The sequence below is a fragment of the Pteropus vampyrus genome, unplaced genomic scaffold, assembly GCF_000151845.1.
Source record: "Pteropus vampyrus isolate Shadow unplaced genomic scaffold, Pvam_2.0 Scaffold272, whole genome shotgun sequence".
In the NCBI taxonomy this organism is placed as follows: Eukaryota; Metazoa; Chordata; class Mammalia; order Chiroptera; family Pteropodidae; genus Pteropus; species Pteropus vampyrus.
In genome coordinates this window covers 874,705-882,854 of record NW_011889053.1, presented here as the reverse complement: position 1 = coordinate 882,854, position 8,150 = coordinate 874,705, and the positions used below count along the sequence as shown (strand labels likewise).

The 8,150-nt window shown below is 37.6% G+C and overlaps 1 long non-coding RNA gene across 1 annotated transcript in view; it reads left to right on the top strand.

The window, feature by feature from the left end:
- Positions 1 to 8,039: 8,039 nt before the first annotated feature.
- LOC111729626 overlaps positions 8,040 to 8,150 on the top strand; it is a 10,396-nt gene continuing 10,285 nt past the window's right edge. The window contains exon 1 of the long non-coding RNA XR_002776305.1: positions 8,040 to 8,101. This is a non-coding gene — a long non-coding RNA (uncharacterized LOC111729626). The remainder of the gene's footprint in view (positions 8,102 to 8,150) is intronic.

The window sequence follows — 8,150 nt, the reverse complement described above, 5'->3', positions numbered from 1 at the left end:
TTTTATTGATAGCATAACTCTTTTTAATGTCTCTTCAATATTTCATCATGATTGACATGGGTTTTAATTTGCATTTCCCTCATGACTATTGATGTTGAGGATATTTTTGTGTGCTTATTGGCCATTTGTATATATTCTTTGGAGAAATGTCTACTGAAGTCCTTTCCCCATTTTTGTATTGAGTTGTTTGTTTTTTTTGTTGTTGAGTTTTAGGGGCTCTTTATATATTCTGGAAATTAGTCTTTTATAAGATATATGATTTGCCACATATTTTCTCCCATTCTATGAGTTGTCTTTTTACTCTTTTGATGGTGTCCTGGATGCATAAAAGTTGTTAATTTTGATGAACTCCAATTTATCTATTTTCCCTTTCGTTGTCTGTGCTTTTGGTGTCATATCCAAGAAATAATCACCAAATCTAATGTCATGAAGATTTTCCTCTATGTTTTCTTCTAGGAGTTTTATAGTTTTCAGATCTTACATTTAGGTCTTTGATACACCCTGAGTTATTTCTTTTTAATGTGGTATAAGATGAAGGTCCAACTTAATTCTTTTGCTTGTGAGTATTTAGTTCTCACAACACCATTTGTTGAAGGGGCTGTCCTTTCCCTACTGAATGGTCTTACCACCCTTGTTATAAATCAGTTGGCCATATATTTGAGGGTTTATTTCTGGGCTCTCTATTTTATTTTATTGGTCTATCTGTCTGTCTTTATGCCAATATCACACTGTTTTGATTACTGTAGCTCTGTAGTAAATTTTGAAATCAAGAAGTGTGAGATCTCCAGCTTTGCTCTTTATTTTCAAGATCTGTATTCCATTTTATTTTTTTTCCTTTGGCTCTTTGGGTCCCTTGAGATTCCTTATGAATTTTAGGGTGGATATTTCTATTTCTGCAAAAAACGTCATTGGGATTTTAATAGGAATTGTACTGAATCTGTAGATTGTTTTGGGTAGAATAGACATCTTAACAATATGAAATCCTACAGTCCAAGTTTAGTATCTTCTTTCATTTTTTTTCAGGAATGTTTTATAGCTTTCAGTGTGCAATTCTTTTGCCTCTTTTGTTAATCTCTGAGTATTTTACTCTTTTTGATGCTACTGTAAAATACTGATCTTAATTTGAATTTATTGGAATAAAGTTGTTTGTAATATTTCTTTAAAGAAAAGAAAAGAAAAGAAAAAAAAAGAAATGGGACCGTCAAGAAACACATTGGCTTTTTCACCTATGGTCAGCTGAGCACCCTATTAGAATTCTTTTGACTTTGTGTGGGTGTTAATACCATGTGCCAAGGAAAATAGAAACTAATAATACTTAATTATTAAGAATGATAATTTTCTGTGTTTCAACTTGGTTGTAAGTTCAATGAGGGCAAAACTTTCTTACTCAATTTTTCATTCCCAAAGCCTAGAATTTCCTGGCATACAACAAGTGTTCAATATTCATTAAATGACTGAATATAGGATAAACAAATTATTTCTATGTAAATTGCTGCTTAAGATTAAAAAGAACCGACATTTCAATTCCTTTTCTCTTCACAACCTCTTGCTCAGTTTTTGAGATGAGATAGTTATGAGGCAGAGAATGTGATGAAGAAAGAATATAAACATTTAAAAAACTAAGTTCAGGAAGGCATTGAATCTTCAAATATGTGCCATCTTTATTTCTCTCTTTGTAGTATGTTTCTGTAAACTGATATCAGGTCAAATGCTTCATATTCACTTGAAGGAAATTCATTTGCGGTAAGTGATTTTTAAAAAATTATACTTAATATGAGTGTAACCAACGTGACTTGAGGGTTACTCAATTCCTTTATCTTTATCAAAAGTTTGAGTAGATAGATAGCATTTAAGTTGCAAGGATGAAAATAATTTGAAATCCGATATCAAACATCCTTGCCCTTGAAAGTTAAATAGCTACCATCATTTATTTTCTATTAAATATTATTTACTGTATAATTTTCTGAGAACATTCTTAACGAATTTTAAATAGATTTCATTTCTTTTCTGACACTCATTCTCTGTTTAAATGTAGACGTGAGTTTCTTTTCCATGAAAAACTTTTTAAAATACTTCTTATAGGGCAGGTCTGCTGGTGATAAATTTCCTCAGTTTTTGTTTGTCCAGGAAAGTCTTTATTTCTCTTTGACATTTGAAAGACGATTGTACTGGATATAGAATTCTAGGCTGGTGATTCCTGTTCTTTTCAGATGTGGTTCTCTGTATTCATGTGTCTCTTCAGATTTTGGGGTTGCAGTCCTGTGACCTCAGTTCTCTGTGGGTCCAAGAAAAGATTTTCAGTGTGTTTAGCTTTTTTTCTCTAAGGTCCATAGTGGTGCATCTAGGCTCTTTATATATCGTTGAAATCCAAGTGCCTTAGGCTAATTTTTTGCCTTCAGTTTTTAATTTACAGTTTTTGAGAGAAATAAACAGTACTTAGTATAGATGTGTGTGTGTGTGTGTGTGTATGTGTGTGTAGTGTCCCTTTAAATTAAAAAACATTTTTACAAAAATGCACATCTTTAATGTATACAATTTCATAGATTCAAACATATGCATGCACACATGAAGCCGTCAATCAAGGTAGTAAACATATCCATCCCCTCCGAAAGTTTCCTCCTGTTCCCTCTGGCTTTTTTTGTAGTAAGAACAGTTAACTTGAGATTGACCCTCTTGATAACTTTTTCCATGTGCGATGGTAACAGTCTTGTTAACTACAATTTCTATGTGGTAGAGTAGATCTGTAGAATTTGTTTACCTTGCGTAACTGAAACGCTATATTTGTTCAACAACTCCCCATTTCCCGCTCCTCCCCAAACCCTTGCTAAGCACCATTCTCCTCTCTGCTTCTCTACCATTATGATGTCAGAGTAGTCACACTGCCCTAACTTCCTCTGTGCTCTGCTCATTCTGCCCTTCCAACCCTTGGCAATGACTGATCTTTTTACTGTTTCCATAGTTCTGCCTTTTCCACGATGTTGTATAGTTGCAATCACACATTATGTAACCTTTTCAAGCTGACTTCCTTCACTTACTAATATGCATTTAGGTTTCCTTCATGTCTTTTATGGCTTGATTGCTCATATCTTTTTAGTGCGGAATAATATTTCATTGTCTGGATGGACCACAGTTTATCCATTCACTCACTGAAAGACATTTTGGTTATTTCCAAGTTTTGGCGATTATAAATAAAGTTGCTATAAACATCCAGATTTTGTGCTGATATAAGTTTTCAACATTTTGGGGTAAATACCAAAGAGTGCAATTGCTAGATCTTATGGTAAAAGTACGTTTTGTTTTGTCTTCCACAGCGGCCATACCAGTTTTTGGAAGGCATTGAAGAAGAATGTGTGGCCAGTGATATGCAATCTCAGCGTGTTTATAAAATTCCTTATTGCTTAGCAAGAACACTTCCTGTTTATGAATTTTAATGTTTTGACTTGAAGGCTATATCTTAATCAGTGATTTAATATTATTTCCATAAAGAAAATTGTATAGTCTATTAAAACTTATTTTGACCAGAGTCAGGGTATAGCTATAAAGGTACGGAGTGTATCAGATAAAATATATTATGAAGTTATATAATAAAGTACTATAATATAAAGATTGAAAAAATATTTTTATTATTTCTTTTAAAAATTATTTCTGGTTCTTTTTCATTGGATAATTTAAGACTATATATATTTTAATAACAAATATACTATATTTGAGTTCTATACATTTATACTTAGTAGTTTATTTTTCAGGTAATATTATCTTGTAATATCTCAGTCATTTCTTTCAACAAAAGTAGACTAACGTAATGGAATTTTTCAATTTCTAGAAAAAAAATGTTACCCTTATAACTGTTTCACACAGCAAATATACTTCATAATGCCACATATTTTGAAATTTAGACCAAGGTGCTATTTTGACTTTCTTGATTTATTTTCTTTTAGGTGTTTGAGAGTCAGAGTATAAATGCTTTGGTCCATTCTTTGATTCTCTTCTAGTTGCTCCAAAAAATGCTGGAAATGCTAATGTTTCAAATATTCAGCAGAGTGTTGTTCTCACTGGGATCAATATTTGTGTGTGTATGTGTGTGTATGTATGTGTGTGTGTCTCCACGGAAAGAACTGAAGGACGTGAAAATAGAATTTTAAAAAGTAACATATTTATCTTAATCAAATATTACAGTCTGGTTAACAGATTGTAGTTTGAACATTTAACAGCTGTCCTTTAGAACCAATGCTCTTTGCCTCTGCCATGTATAAATTGAGAACCGGTGCTTATATTGTAAATCTTTAATATTTGAGTCAGCAGATCTGATAGAGAGCACAACAGTTCTGATGAATCACAGATGCTGGGCCCACAGAGCACTTTCTCCAGACCGCCATCAGTGCTTCTGGCTGTCAGGACTTCCGGAAAGATGCATGAACGTGGGCAATGCTAAGAGCTGGAGGCTTCCTCTGAGCTCCCCGTTGGATGCCAACGGCAGTTAACTGTTTGTCCGGCCGAAGCTGGTGGTGCGTCTTTGTCAGGCTGAGCGGTGCAGGCTGGGCACGCAGAGGCTGGTTGGTCCCCGTTGTCCCACTTCAGCTCTGACTTCTCCCTGGGTACACTGCGAAAAGGAAAAGCAGCCCAGGTTTCCAAAAGATGTATTTTGCCTCCGAATAACGGCAGATACAGTTTTTTGAGAAATCAGAACTTTACATAGTTTGGGCAGGGAGCCCTTTTTAGAAAAAAGAATACAAAACTACATAGGAAAAATTAAGTTCAAAAGTAAATATTTATTTGGAATGAGTAAAGGAATCACAACAAAGCACTAATGTATTAAAGCAAATTCCCACCCAGCACCCAGAGCCCTGGATGGGCCAATGCAACCTGAAACTTTATCAGCTCTGTGTACGTGTCTTGCTGGGAACCCACGAGAAATATTCCTACTGGGACAAATTTGCCAGGCCATTTTCCTGCTCTGTGAAGGTCTTAAGTCAAGAATTAGAAACAGGGAGGGAAAATGAAAACAAGAATTAAAAACAGGAAAAAATGGGGGCAGGGGGAACCTCACTTCATTTGAGTGAGGAAAAGATAATTTTAAAAGGCTAACACACACATCTTCCATTTTAAAGGGATAGGGGTATTGTTTATTTGTTCATTTTCACAGCCCTCCAGGTTTTTATGATTTGAACGTTTAAAATTAAAATGCAAGGACAGCTGTTTTTCCACCTGTGCTTGTTTGCATGGCTGGCACAACCTGGGCTTAGACTCCTAATGGGGAGGCCTCTGAACACTCAGAAAACCTGCTTGGGGCTGTTCCGCCACCTCGCAGGTCCCGCCACGTCGCAGGCTCAGTCCCGCCCTTTCCACGGAGGACATTCCCTGTGCTCCTCATAGCCACTCCTAGCAGCCATGGCTCCACATGACAAACACCTGGGTGGTTTTAAAAAACACCAAAGTTCTTGAGATTCTGATTAAATCTGTCTGATGTGGGAAGGATGGAAATCCCAGGTGTCAGAAGCTATTGATACCTGCGTCCGTCCAGACATTGTGTTTAGAATGGCCTGAAACGGTGGTTCTTGCGCACTGTTCTTAGACCAGCAGCAGAAGCATCACCTGGGAAGTTGCTAGAAATGTCAGTTCTCGAGCCCCTCCCCAGACTCACTAAATTGGAAGCTCTGGAGGAGCAGGTGGGGCCCAGCGATCACCAGGAGAGTGCCAGAGCACACTCAGGTTGGAGAGCCGCTGGTCTGTGTTTGTGCTGGATGCTGGGGTTTTTAACTATATAAGTATGTGGGTATAATTCAGTAGAAAAGGCAATGCATACTATTTCATTACATGACTATAGCACAATGTATTTCCCCAATACTCCATCTTGGACACTCAGGACTTTTACAACTAAGTCTCTCGTCATTGTAAACCAACGTCCTTGAAGCATGTCCTTGTGTAATCCTTAATTGAAATACCTTAAGTGATAAGAATTGGTTTTCACCTCTTCTTGATTCTAAGTGTTTAATCTATGTAATTAAAATGCTTTGTCATTGAATACTTTGATCTCCATAAAGAAAAAGCATTAGTCGATAATTATTGTGGTAATTAAAATATGAATAAAATGGTTAAATTTAATATTGACAATCTTCAACTATTAGTGTGTTAACTAAACAGTCTTTCACTGATATATTCTTGGCCAATTGACATTAAATTTTAAAACAGCCAAACTTGATGCTTAGGAAATTATTAATCAAGTAGCATGGGGATTAATAGACTTAATAATGTATCCTATCGGTGTTGTCACACTTATTTCATATGATACATGGTACCAAACATTTCTTTTGAATACATTACTATAGTAAACATTGTTGGTTGACCGCCAACATCCATTTTCCTCTACTTGCTTGCCAACAGAACCCCAATTTTGTTCAGGTATCCATCCTTTCTTTGTTAAGCTCAGAGGGAAGTCTTTTTTTGGTTTAAGCCAATCATTGTGCTTCTAACCCTGCATCTGTGTTTGGCTTAGAGGTGGGCATGTGACTGAATTCTGGCCAATAAGCTCTGAGGGGAGATCTGTAAGAAGTTTTTGGGAAAGACTGTTTTCCCATTAGGAAGAAAGAGGTGATGGTCTCTTTCTGCTTCTGGTTGTTTCTGTGTCTGCATGTGATGCCTGGAACTGCTGCAGCAATCATAGGGGCATGAGGAGCCATTTACGACATCCAAATGGAGACCTAAAGGCAGCAGCTGAGCACACAGGTGGAGAGCCGAAAAAAGGACTTCAGACAGAGATGGAAGTCTGGTCATTGGTCTATAGCTAGCTGGATGAGCAGGCTTAGGAGACAGTTGAGAGTGAGCAAAGAAGGCAGCTGAGGTCTGTGTCTCCAGGGGTCTTAAATTTCTTGGTATCTGTATGATAATATAACCCCAATCTTAACCCTCAGATCTTGGGTAAATGTCTAAAACATACGACTACATTAATAGTGTTTGGGGCATCGGGTGATGCCGCCTGGGTTCTGTTTTGGGGTCAACACGCACACAGAATGATTAAGTGAAAAGGACACTTTTTCGAGATCACCAAAAGCAAATCACCGAAACCTCGGAAAGGGATTTCATGGCAGTGGCAGCATCTGGAAGTATGTGGGAGGATGAGAGGGTGTGAGTGGATGTGAACTAAATATCAATAAATACGTTGCCCTTAGCTGACATGTGGGTCACAAGGGTGGTTTTTAAGAATGCCAGACTCATTCTACGATTCAGCAATGCTTTTAAATGCGTCGTAGTAAATATTTTATTGTGCAGTTGCTACATGCCACATGCTTTGCCAGGCCCTAGGGTGACTGCAAGAAACAAGAAAAACCAGTCGCCTGACATCATGCGGGTTATGACCTGGTTAGGGAAAAATTACTAAATACGTAATTTGCTTTGAAAAAAGTATTGCCTATTCCCTGAAAAATATCTTTCCCCAGCCTTCGAGGCTCCCTGACAGAACATTTACTAACACACAAACTAACCCAACTATAAACTACCCTACGTAAATCATTTGGGAAATTTCCTTGTTCTAAAGCTCCCTGATGAAGTCTCATTTCCACTTAGGAAGCCTTTCTGGGAGGCTTGCCCCATGAAAAGGAATCTATGAAAGTTAAAGACATTTGCGGTGTCGTGCCAGCCTGCAGGTCTCAAGGCTGGTTGCTCAGATGCTGTTGTTTGGTTGGTTTCTTACGAAATAGGACACTAGATGGAACCCGTGGTCTGTCCACTTCCTCTCAATACCTGCCAGCCCCACCCACCACTGGCCTCGGATTTATCGTCCATCTGCTGACTTCAGCACTTGGTCCACTGAATAGAACGAAATATAATACTTATCAGGAAATATATGATCCCACACAAACTATAAGGTTTTCCCCGATTCTTTTCCCTCAAGTCAGCATTTTGTCCAGTTCTCTTAAAGTCTTTCCATTTATGGAACTGTGCCCAGAAACACATACCGCCTTTAATACTTTGAAAACGGAAAACAAAACTTAATTAAGATACCCTTGGACAAGTCACTTCTCAAGAAATTTTTTTTCTTCCTACAGAACAAAGAGGGAGTCCCAAGGGTGTCTTCTGACATCCGGGAATCCTCATTCCCATGCAGGTAGGTGGGTGAGAGGGAGAGACCCGGGACCACTGAACCTGGGGACCAC